Raw genomic sequence first — 13,397 nt, forward strand, 5'->3', positions numbered from 1 at the left:
CATATCAGCTTCCTCTTATGATTTTCCAATCTTGTGCAGAGAAGAGAGTGCTGTGAGAATGTGCGAATGGGCATTTTGTTTTGGATAGAAATGCTTTGTTTCTGTAGTAATACACTCATGATTCTGTATGCATTTGAGATGCTGGCCTCGGAAAAGCCCAGGGATTACCTAGCTGGTGCTTTTAAGCCATGCATCCATTGCTCTATGCACACACTAAAATCATGGACACCCACTTCTAATAGCAAGGAGCAAGGTAAGCCCATTGTAATTGGGAACAACACCAAATTCTAATGTCCCAGAAATCATTAGTGGATATTAAGGTGAGGATTTGAAGAGTTATTGTTGTTATTTCCAAGCACATGCTATTTATCTAGTCTGGATGAGCTGAAGGCTCCCAAGATCTAATTGAAAGAGGTTGGGGCTGGGGCAACCATGGTGTGGCATCATATTGAGGACCTGTGTTGATTTATACCATGAGGTAGGGAGGGAGTGAAGGTGTGAGATTCACATAAGTTAGAGGGTTAGAATAATACATTTCACCCAGGTACTTCATAAAAATCAGTCTCACAGGCCTACTCTAACTATATCCAAGCATTACTCCAATTGGGCTAAGAAAATTCTCTTTAATCATAAAATCATTCAAGAGTATTAAATGTGCATATTTCTTCGAGGTATTTGTATGTGAAAGAACTCTAAATATAATCATTATTTTTTCAGGGGTCTCATTTGTACAGTGAAATTGTTCAAATAGAATCTGAGGAAGATATTAGATCTGTTGTTTTGCTTTTAAAAGGTAATTTATAATCTGAGTCTGGAGTATGGCATAATGTAGTACAGACATTCATTGTAAATTTAAGAAAAACAGTATTTGCTCTCCCAAGGATTAATCATATTTTCCGTAAAAGGAGTTAATGGAAGCCTCTGACTCGAGTACACTTCAAGGATACATTTTTATCTTGTGTTTCTGAACAATCATTTCTTTTTTGGCTGCCTCTTTCATTTATGTGAAGTGTAGCTAAGAATCCAAAAGGCAACAAAAAACGTCTCTTAGCAGCAAAGTAACATTCCCAAAGTCCAAGTACTAAAGGTCATGCACTTTACCTACAAAAGAATCTCTTAGGTGCTCAGCAGAGCCTCTTTACTCTTATTTTGCCCACAAATCAATGAGCTTGATTATCTGGTTATAAAACTGATTGAAAGCAGCAATTAGAAGGGATGGCCAAGTAGCTACTACAGTTGCAAGTGGAAACACAGGAGTAGAAAGAAAAACTATAAAGTGTAGAAATAAGAATTCAAAGAGCACAGTGGGCTGAATCCATTTCACGGATTGGAAAATAGCCGACATCTCAAATACCTCAAATAAACTCCAAGGGCATGTTTTATACCTTAACATTATCTCGTTCATAAAAACAGCCCTAAGGTATCAAGGAAGTGTTTGGTATTCTCTTTTTAAGATGCAGAGAAGATTGCAGCACATTTTAGAAGGGTTATACCCAGAAAGACAAAAACTAAAATTAGTGATTGAAGAGGTGAAATCTTGATTTATTTAGAACTCTTCATGTATCCAGATGAATTTATTTCCCATGGGTGTCTAATAGTCAGCGTTTTACTATGTAAGATTTTACCCGGAAGAGAGGAAATATAAAAGAATTATTATCTACTCATGGCTACAAGGTCTGTGTGTACATAAACATATGTTAGTAAAATTTGTCAACATATGTGTGTGTATATAGAAGCATATAACATTGTCATACATGTGTGTGTAAGTGGCCATGCCAAATCTTTCTGTGATCAGAAAGTTTTTTTCAATTAAGTTATTTTTAATTGACACATAATAATTATACATATTTATGGGTTACAAACTGGTATTTTAATACATATAATATGTAATAATCAAATCAGGGTATTTAGCATATCCATCACCTAAAACATTTATCATTTCTTTGTGTTGGGAACATGCAAAAAGCCTTTTACCTATTTGAAAGTATACAATAAATTATTATTAACTACAGTCATCCTGCATGCTGTAGAGGACTAGAACTTACTCCTTCCATCTAACTGTACTTTTGTATATTTTAACGAGGCTTTCCTGATCAGATGGTTTTTAAAATGTGTATGGAAGTTTAAGAATGAAACATAAAAATCTGGTTAGCTTTCAGTTTTGCAATTGCTTCATGATTTAGGATGTTTGTCATAGCTTCCTCTTGCCTGTTTGAAAATTGTGATTTCATCACATTTTATGTCTAAGTTTCTTTAAACATTTTAGACACAAGGTTTAGAAAATAAAGTATATGGTTTTTGCAGTTTATCTTAACAATAAACATCCTAGTTAAGGATCTGAAACTATGATGTAGAGCAACAGTCATAATAATACCTAATGTTCAACAACTCGGCCATTTACAAAGCACTTTCATTCACATGTTCTGTTTGGCTGATATGATCTTAAGTCTTTTTCATATTTAATATAGTTAACTTCTTTTGTAATACCATGTTTTTGTTGAGAAAACTGGCTCATTCATGCTGGTGGTGGAATCTCAAAATCTAGATTTACTGAGTCTACATGGTGTCATTTAACATATTCTTCTATAACTCATAATTTTGTAAACTAGTATTTACATGAAGACTTAGATTCAGATTCAGTTTTTTCAAAGGGTACCTCATGGGGAGCCATGAACCTAGCATTGAGTCACATCAAAAGGCTCATAATGTCAGGCTGTCTTTCCATTAATGCCTTTAAGATTGATTAGTCAAATTGGGTTGTCAACTTGATCCATCCATTATAAAATTCCCCATCAAAGTTTTACTTAATGCTTTGAGCAGTCATAGATTATTGCCCAGAATAGACTCATGGTTTCATTGGGCATTCAAAAATGATAATTTTCTAATTCCACTATTCTTTATACATTTATTAGCTGGAATTCTATGAGAAGAACTTGCCCTTGTCAACTAACTGGAAGCTCTAAAATACAGGAAAGGCAGAATAGCTGTCAAGCTCATGCCGTCCACCACGATGCGAACCTGGAAAGATATTGGCTTTCCTACAAGTGTGATCTGATAGGCTGAGCCTGGCATCAGAAGCCTCCATATATTAGAGGTTCTCATCCACAGGTCCCTGGAGACTCTATCCAGAATGCAGCAGGATTCCTGTTGGAAGATGCAGTGAGAAGGTAGAGCCCTGTTCTAGAGAGAGAAGGCTGGCAAAAATTTGGCAGGATTTCAGGCCCCAGCCCAGGAGGCTGATGCAGGCATAGAACTGGGGTGTGTGACAGGGAAATAGAACTGAGACACTGGAATATGAACCGGGCACACTGAATAAGGCTGAGGAAGGAGAAGGAAGAACATCACTGAAAATGAGTGGGTTTAGGGTCTCAAACCAACCACAAAGGTAACGAGGGCAAAGTGTGGCTGGGCTCTTTGAAGGGGACAGAGAGTGAAGAGTAAATGGGGGACTGAGCCCCGGAGTGAGTGTTCTGAAAGGTGTTTGTGAAGGGCCTGGGTTTGGACGACTGAAGGATTGTATTGTTTCACCTGGGTCCAGAGGTGACTGCGTCTCAGCTGGTTTGGCAACAGCCACCTCTGCATGGACCCTAATTGGAAACTCCACACCCTTCTGTGACCACAAAAAGGCCCTGATTTCCAAAGGAATAGAGCCAGAAGAAATGGGGTCAATACTGACTTTACATGGCCAATACATTCACCACTCGTTCAAACTGGTACTTAATCAGTGAATCCTCCACCCTATTTTTGCCCACATATGATCCTAATCCCATCTCAACCCCATAAATTCCCAAATAAGTGGAGGTGGCATATTTCTGTTTCCAGAGCTGTGCTGTTTAGGCCAGAATGAGCAAGATATGTAAATGCAAAGACTGGCCAGGGCCTCTGCCCACCCACTCAGCACCTGACTCCTCTCCACTTGTGGTTCCAGAGATCCAAACCTGCTATTATATTTAAGAGTTGACTGCTAAAAACCAAACCACCCCAACCGATAAAATTAACATTTATTTTTTTCCTGCTGCACTGCTTACACACAAGAGTACCAAGAATTATTTTTAGATTTAAAAAAATAACAGTTTGCTGGTGCTTGCCATCCAATTTGTAACAGATTTCCAGAGATTAATACTTGCTAGGTTTTTGGCCACGTTTAATCACAAAAGTAATTCTGTATTCCATCAATACACTCAGTTTGAGGAATAAAAATAGCACTGCAATCTGGTTGGATGAGTCTCGGCCACCAGCCTTTGCTCCCCCGTATGGAATTGCTGTCCTCCTTTAAGGGCACATGTTTACAAGACAGCACATGAGGGTGGGATGGTATCTGATGAGCTGTTAGACTCAGCCAGGCCCTCGTCGTGCTAGAAAAGAGATCTTTCCACAGAGCAAATGAAAGCAGTAATTGTGTCTGATTATCTGGCCAGATTTTACAACTGAGAAACTACGTAGTACATGCTTTAAAAAAAAAAAAAAAAAAAAAAAAACCTTTTGATAAGAAGTATTTCAGTGGGTGAAAACTACTCCTTCCTGGATCTGGCTTATCTTTTCATGTAGAGTGGCTGCTAACCAACCAACCAACCCCTGAAAGAGGAAAGAAACTCCAGGAGAAAGTGCATAAAGTAGCACACGTCAACTTCCACCCTGATTTGTTTTTGTTTTCTTGTGTAACTGCAGTTGTTCAGATCTGCTAATCTGAAGCTGCAGTGGCTCACAGGAAATTAACATTACTAAATGTCATTACAGTTCATTTGCATTGGTCATCCTGTGAAGGTTTGTTTCTGGCCTCTAGAAATTACTGATGTTCCTCAATCTCCAAATCCCTTCTTGGATGTTTGGATTTTCAAAACATGAAGAAAGTTCCCACAGCTGCCTCCAGAGAGAAGGCGTGGGAATTTATCTCTCTTGTTTGACAGTTTCTAACCCTATGTTCTACTTTTGTAGCATGTTAAATGATGTCTTATTCATTGCTCATCTTGTGTTATTCTGTGGCTGAAGGTCTTGGTGAAAGAACTTCTGAGTCTCTAAGACACTACAAATGGGTACATAACTATGCTATCTACCCAAAGTGAATCATTGTGCAGTATATGCATGTATTGAAATAAAATGTTGTACCCCACAAAAATAAATATAAATAAAATTAGAAAAAGTGAAGATATGTACAGTCTTTTTTTATTTGACAACCACTAGGAAGACATAGAGGTCCCCTGTGCTCACAACTAAGGTAAACACATACATCACACACACACACACACACACACACACAAGCATTCTGGCCACTCCAAAGGCAAGTGAATTTGAGGTCCCTGGGAGAATTACGGACTTTCCTCCTGACAGAGTCCTCTGTAGTCCTTCCTGCCCACCTTTCCTTCCAGACCCTGTTTTCTCCTATCTTCTTCATGAAGCTTAACTAATAACTCAGACAACACCAATCTCTTTCTTTTCTGACTTCTCAGGAAGTGTACTTTCTGAACTGATCAATTATACGATGTCTTATATCAATGGACATTATTTGTCATAAAATCATGGCATTTTAGAGTTGCGGGAAAAAACTTAAAAGAACATCCAGCTTGGCATTTATCTGAAGTGTAATCTGAGAAACGCCAAGAAGAGAGATCTTATAGAAAAGGGGTTCTACAGGCCATTCGGAGAACATAAATGTCAATCCCCAAGTCACACTAGCTAAATTTCAAAAGCTCTCAAAAGTCCTTGAAATGATAAGCTGGTCTAAATATGTTTAACCTATTGTTTCTAAAACTTGTTTGATTAAGGATATTTTTTTCCCAGCTAATTTGTATTAAGTTCCTACAGAACATAGGTTAGGGTGTTTAACTTCCATTTTACAAATAAGAAAAGTGAGGCTCAGAGATTCAGTTGCTGTGGCTAAGTTTGTCTGTAGTTAGAACATGATATGATCTTACCATTTTAGATCTATAACCCAATTGGAGCTATGACCCATGTTTCAAAGCCAAGGCACATTTAATGAAGCCCTGCCCAAGAAGGAATTGTATTTCCTTTAATCTCTTAAGGGGATCAGAGAGGGTAGAAATAACAACCTCAGGTACCCTTTCCTCACTTTCTCGATTGTGTAGCATGCCAGATTCTTAGAAACTTATCGGTTACCCAAGACCTCACTGGCAAACCCAAAACAAAAACACCTCCTTTATCCCAGCCCAAGAAACTTTCACATTCTCTCGTCTTGCCCTCTTGTCCAGCTCTTTATTGTGTGTGGTTACGACACCTCTTTCTGAAAGTCCTTGCAATCTTCCTTCTGTCTCTCTGGACTACTATTCTGATACAACATCTGTTTTTCTGATCCAACATCAGAAATACCAGAACTTGTCTGGCAGAGATAAACTCTCCTCAGGGAAGGGAGCTGGAGGGGGAGATTGAAATTACGATGGCAGGCTTCTTTTGGATGAGTGGGAAAAGATGGGAAGTCAAGGACTACTTCCATGGAAATAAATTGTATCTTATCACATATTTGGTACATGGTACAATATTCTCTATAAGAAGGGAATGAAAAGAGTCCCTTAATTATTCATTCTTTTTTTTTGTATCACATGAATAATTTTTATTTTAAAGATTTATATTCATTTGCATTCATCATTAAACTCACTTTGCAATTAAAAAAATTTCTATTTTATTTCTCTTCATTGACAATGCACAGTTCAAGCATAGTTTCAAGGTATTTCTAATGATTATTATACGTTTTTCTAAAAATCTGCCATCTCATATGAGAAAGAAAAGTGTTCTGATGTAAGCAATGCCAGGTCACCCCACGTAAATACTTCCGGACACCAGGGAAGGTCCCATACGTTTTCTGCACCAACACACATGCAGGCGCAGTGCTCTGTAGACACATTGAATGGATTCGTGATCTTTGTTAACTTTTGCGTTCAGAACCTAATTGTCTGCTTGTTTGACTGGTCACTTGTTCTGTACCTGGGAAAACTGTACTTGTTGTGGAATTTCATGTTTCTTCTAGATGAGGGGTGTTTAACTTCTAAGCTTTGCGCCTCTTGAAATTTGAAAACTGGAAAGCACAATCTCAAACCATTAACTTGAAACAAACCCAAGACATTCTTATGGAACACCTGGGCGGACTGAGAAGGGGGAAAGGGGAAAAGTAACAATGAGGTGTCTAAGTTACCAGGGGACAGACTGCACAAAAGGCTGCTGGTCCCCATTGGAGAACTTACACCCTTTTTGAGACTTGACTATGGCCTGGGATTCTACGTGTAAAAGGGGAAAATTTTAAATTGCTTCAATTTTTTTTTTCAGGAATATAGGTTGTTGCCTAAAGAAATCTTATTCTTCATGGGAAAGTAGTGTTTATACTTGGCAGGAATGTGGAGCAGAAATCACCTATGTAATTTCACATATTTTTTCTTAAAATCTTCCTTAAGATATGGCAACTAAATGTAATGTGGTATTATGGAAGGGATCCTAGACTAGAAAAAGGGAATTAGGTAAACCCTAAGAAAATCTGAATATGGACTTTAGTTAGTAATAATGTACCAATATTTGTTCATTAGTTGTGACAAACTTCTCATGCTAATAATATATTAACAAAGGTGGAAACTGGGTGTGGAGTCTATGCGAACTCCCTGTACTATCTTAATAACTTCTGTAAATTTAAAACTATTCTAAAAGTAAAAGTTTATTTAAAAAACAAACAAACAAAAAAAAACCCCTGCTTGTAGCAGATTGGGATTTTCAGGCAGCTGTTCTGAACCAATAAGAAGTCAACATATGGGGCCGGCCCGTGGCTCACTTGAGAGAGTGTGGTGCTGACAACACCAAGTCAAGGGTTAAGATCCCCTTACCGGTCATCTTTAAAAAAAAAAAAAAGAAGTCAACACATAACTCACCAAAGCCATGTCCCAAAGGGGATGACACTCACGCCCCATTCCTGATGTAGAGAGACATCTATATCTGACCCCCTCAAAGCCAGCCTTGCCTGCACTGGGTTTCTCGATGACAACAAGTGACTTGCTGCTCAGCACTCTCCTGGGCACAGCCGTGAAAACGCTAGGAAGAATTGTGTGTAGCTCAGATGTGGCCCTCCCCAAACCACCTTCTGGCTCAGGGGCTGAGGCCAGCTCCTTGCCTCCCAATCATCCTTTCTTTGTTATGTGTCTCTCACCCCTGTGTGTTGCCAAGGCAGCCCTCTTGGTTCATTTTCAAGACATCCCACGCAGACAGAAACACTGGGAGGTTCCCTCTGGCCTGTGCTCTTTGAGGAACAGCCTTGGCTTGCAGATTGCACACCTGGTAATTCCATTCCCTTCACAGCAACAACACATCAGGAGTGGCAGTCATTTATGGTAGCATGGCTTTCTGAGATGGCAATGTCAAAGACGTCATTGATTCTGACAATTTACATAGGCAAGAGCTGACAAAATGTGTACTCAACTCAGGCCCTGAAAGTGTTGTTCATTGCAATCTTCTGTTACCAAAGCTCATTTACCTGCATATTTTTATTTCATGGCTACCTCAGGGAGACAAAGTGTAAGGACAACAATGACAACTTCTAGATGAGAGTAGCCAATTTCAGTCTTCACTGGAACATTATCTGTGTAGAGTACTCAGCACTAGGCCCTCTGCGTGTGGTTTTGAAGATCTCCCAGAACACTGGCTTTTAAATCAGTCAGAATTGCCCATACTCTTTGTAGCTGGCATATGATAAGAGCTTTGGAGAACCCAGAAGTGAATCCTTCACCTTCACTCTCACTTTTCCCCACCTCTCCTGTTCCATGCCTGTGATTAGCCAGTGACTCTTAACCCTTTTAGCCTGGTCTCCTGTTCTTGGCCCTAAACATGCTCCCTTGGATCCGAAAGTGGACCTGGACTCACTTCTCCTTTGGCAAATTCTTCAAACCTATTTTGCCCTTATTCTCTGGCTCTTTTTGCTTCCAGCTCTTCTGGTTACTGATTTGCCTCAACAAGTCCCTGCCCTGAGTCTCATCCTGGCAATGACCCTCACTGGCCCAGTCCTCCTTTAAAGGACAGGAATAAGGGAGACCCCTAGCACTTGCAACCCAGAAGTAATCTCATTTTCCTAAGCACCAAAGAATTTTTACTTGGTCTTTCAGGAAGGAACCCCAGAGCTGTTGGGCTGCTTCTTGGGATGTCTGGGTTGATGATTGTGAAGGACTTTGGAGATAAAGCATCTCAAGCAAAGGACTCATGTTACCAGGGGGCATGCTACCTGCTCAGGGCCAACTGGGAAATCTGACCAGACACAGCACGTCAAGGTGTCCAACTGGATGATTTTGTCTCACAAGAATTTCTCCTCCTCCCATATTTGATGCATTGTTAGATATTGTCAGGCATAGTAAATAAACCTGAAAATATGAAATGGGATATTAAATCAGCTTTTAAAAACCTTGGAATTAAAAAAAAGTGGCAGTATACATTGTTTCCTCCAAAAGAACTAGTCCTTTGCATGATTCTTATCTCCAATGATTTTTTATTGAAGACATTGCTGATTTGTTATTTTAATAGGCTTTCCAAAATCAGCTGTCATATTTATTATTTCTGCATGGCTGTTTTACTTTTGCATTTCTCATACAAACAAGGAAGCCAGGGGACCTGCGGATGCTGATCATTCCATAACCCTAGCACCGTGACAGCAGAGGTTTCACCTCCCATGTGGAAATGGTAGCAAGGAAACAGCACTGAGGCCTGATGGAGGGTTCTCTTGGTCATAGTATAAATACTAAAACAAAGTGGGTCTATATTTAGATAAATTCTGCAGCAACAGATTATGTCTTTGGCCAATGTGCATAACTCGGTTCTAAGGTGAGTATGGGTTATCAGACAGCACTGATGTGACAAACAAGCAGGTAACCAGAGGATTGTCTTTTCCTTTTTTTCTGTCCTAATTCAATAATTTCCACTTATTAGTTGCAAGTATGCCCTTAGCTTTGGGGCTGTATTGTACTAAGAAATAATGTGTGACTTCCAATGTCCTGCCTCCCCACACCCATCTCTCACAGATTTATCCATTGCTACCTTTATCCTTATGATCATAGATGCACCATTCCCGCCTGATCCACCCAGCCCTGACACTTGAGATTTCTGACTAGCATATGAATTAGGCTAGGATCCAACATCTAGAGAAGGATCTGGGGCCTGAAAGAGGCTCTTGGTGATGTGCTGTGGACCATCTTTGACAGCAAGGCCTGTGTACTGAACCAGGCACCAGGAGAACAATTTCAGCTAAAAGATTCAAAGAGTTCAGGATGGTTTGTTGAACAGTCACTTCCTAGTTCTCAGTAGTCACACCAATCACCTCTCCTTTCTCCTTCTCATGCTTTCCTGTGTGCCCCTCACCCTGACCCCCCAATTTCCCATTGTCTTTATTCAATTCCACTTCATTAAATAGCTGTGTGTTTATCTATACCATCGAAGATTCATGGATAGCTTATCCATTAGCTGCAGAGAAGGGAAAACGAAACAGAGGAAAGTAAGAGGATTGCTCCTCATTTGTGAGGCTAGGCTCCAAGCAGCCAGACAGACCTGGATTCACATCCTCGTTCTGCCATTTGCTAGCTGAGCGACTCTGGAAACCTACGGACATCTCTGAGCCTTTGTTGCCTCATTTGTAAAATGGACATAAGAATATCTACATTTCAGAGTTCTTGTAAGGTTTGGAAATAGTACGTAAGTTCCTAGCTCATAGTAGATGTTGAGAAGATGGTTACTGTGAATAGTTTACATAGGCAGGATTATACTATACACGTGTAATTTCTCTCTTTTCCTTTCTTTCTTTTCCTTCTTTCCCTTTCTTCCTTCTCTCTCCTCTCTCTTCTGTTATAAGGATGCTATAGTGAGCCTCTGTATGTGTAAAGCTTTATCTGAATTTATGTACACTTTACACCTGGGCTTTGTTCCTAGAAGTGGAATTACTATGTCAAACTGTGTGAACACTTAAGTATCTTGATATATACTGTACTGCCAAGTTACTTCCCAGAATGTCTACCTATATGTCACACACACACAATTGTTTTAATTTGCTGTTTTTTAATTACTAAAAAGAGCACGTTTATTATTTATATGTTTGTTAATAATTTCCACTGTATTTTTCTAAACTATCTGGAAAGACTTTTCAAAGATCAGTGGTCACAGAAAATTATTATTTGCAGGCTGGACTGGGTGTGAAATTGAGGGTGCAGTTAAGGTCAGATTAGAACTGGGCCTGAAGATGTCCAAGGATGAGGATGACTGTTTCTTGTTTTCATGCAAATACTCCTTCAACTTGCAAAGTGTCTTCAGCACAATGAAACAAACAGGCTTCTGTCCAAAATATGGTACTGATGGAAGTCAGTCTTTTAGGACTGTTTTTTTTACAGAAAGCTAGACCTTGGGAGGGCTGTCTATCAAGAAGACAGAAAGTCTGGTGGGTTAAATAAAAGTAAGACTCATGAAAGTGCAGGAAAGGTTGAGAGAGACCATTCTGGATAAGGAGCTGCTACACAGGAACATGTATAGCATTTTTCTCTGCTTGATTCTGGCTTTCTCAGTTTCAAATAACTATGGTCCCCCATCCCTTGCCCCATTAAGCTTACCCATGTTTGTGCTCTAGCATAAGAACATTTTCATTAGATTTTCCAGATAGAGAAATGTTTTTCAGTTACTCTGGTTTTGATATAAACTTTGAACACAAGCATGGGAGCAAGTCTGATTCATCTCCCAGAAAAGGGAACATATGAAAATGATTCACTCTCTTTTTATTAGCACATTGGACAGCCACAGGGTACTGAGTCATCAGTATTAAGGTAATGTGTAATAGTCAGATAATTAGAAATTTAAACAGCCTGGTTTAATAGGAGGTTTTCAATATTATAAATAGTGAATTCAAGCCTGACTGAGAAATACCCAGATGAAGTCTTGCAAATGAGCATATGTATAATACATGGGTAAGGTTGTTCCATAAAAGACTTATTGACTTTCTGGTCAAAGCTTTAGTAGCTTCCATCAAAGACTTATTCTAAACCATTGTAAGTTAACAGATCAATAGTTAATGGTACTACTAGCCAAGTTTAAAGCCAAATAACTCAGATCCCAAGACAACTCGATTTTACTCATTAGTAATTCAGACACTTTGGTAGACAAATTGATGTTTGTTTAGCCAATTTGTACATACAAGATTTTCAACCTGAACCTACTTTCATTTAGCCCACAAAGACCATCTGCAGAGTGTGATTCACTAACCTGAAGCTCGCTTCTCCTTCTGTACTGAAAACTTTTCTTGCCTGAATTCCTTCATTAGGTGCATCTCGTATAATTAAATCTGATCATCTGTGGTAAGATCCTGACCAAATCAAAAAGTGGACTCCATCACTAAGTTGGGAGCAAGAGAATGCATGTGAGAGGAAAAAGAGCATATTTGTAAAAGAACTGTAAGGCTGTTTGGGGGTGTGTGCTGTGCTGTGGGCATGCCATGAGGCCTGAGAATGTGTTGGTGGGGGGCGTTTATGCCACTATGTGTTGCCTCTTAGTTGTGCCCATTTAAAAATTAATATTTTCTAGCTTTAATGTGAACTCTGGGGAAAGAGAATAGAGAGGGAAAAAAAAACAGACCATTTGTGTTTCTAGCTGCCTACTTTTATATGAAAAATTATAAAATAAACAGGATCCAAAAATAGTACTCTCTGCTCCCAAAAAGACCTTCCACTCAGCTCTGAATTACAAAAGCCTCTGCTTAAAGGAACTAGATAATAGATTAGTCTCACATGGGAAGGATATAGGAAAAGGAGGCAAGACTAATTTGAATGGAGGGCTCAATTTCAGCTGAGTTTGTTAATGTTTGTCGGGGGAGGGTAATTTCTCAGTTCTCAGTCCTGGTGCAAATGGTGCTACTCTGGGGATGCAGACCCCAGTCTTGGGGTCATGAGCTTTTCTTTTCCTTCCCCGATAAAGCTCCCACTGCTGCTGCCTATTTAGCTACAAAACCACTTAAGACAGACAATGTTGCCTCAGCTCTGACAATGCCCAGCCATCAGCTAGGGCAGAGCCACCAAAGCTTTGGCTCATAGGCCTGAGGTTTCAAAATCTCCTTCTCACCCCTCCAGCCACAAACCACAGGAGTTTTCATTTGGCATCCAGTCCCCACAGCCAGCATAGCACCTGTATCAGACCCAAATTCCTGGGACCTCCTACAGACCCACTGACTCAGAATCCCTGAAAATGGGGCCCAGGAATGTGCATTTTTGATAGGGGTCCCAGTGATTCTTATACTTACCCATCTTTTTGTGCTCAAAGTTTAAGAACCACTATCTTGTTGTTCCTTTTGTTTTTTTTTTTAAAAAAAACTCCTTATGAAAAGAAGAGCATTTTGATCAGATTCTGGAAGCATGTATTGTTTTGGTGGCCTATGGGCTCCAGTTGGCCATTTT

This window comes from Cynocephalus volans, chromosome 3, assembly GCF_027409185.1.
Source record: "Cynocephalus volans isolate mCynVol1 chromosome 3, mCynVol1.pri, whole genome shotgun sequence".
Lineage (NCBI taxonomy): Eukaryota > Metazoa > Chordata > Mammalia > Dermoptera > Cynocephalidae > Cynocephalus > Cynocephalus volans.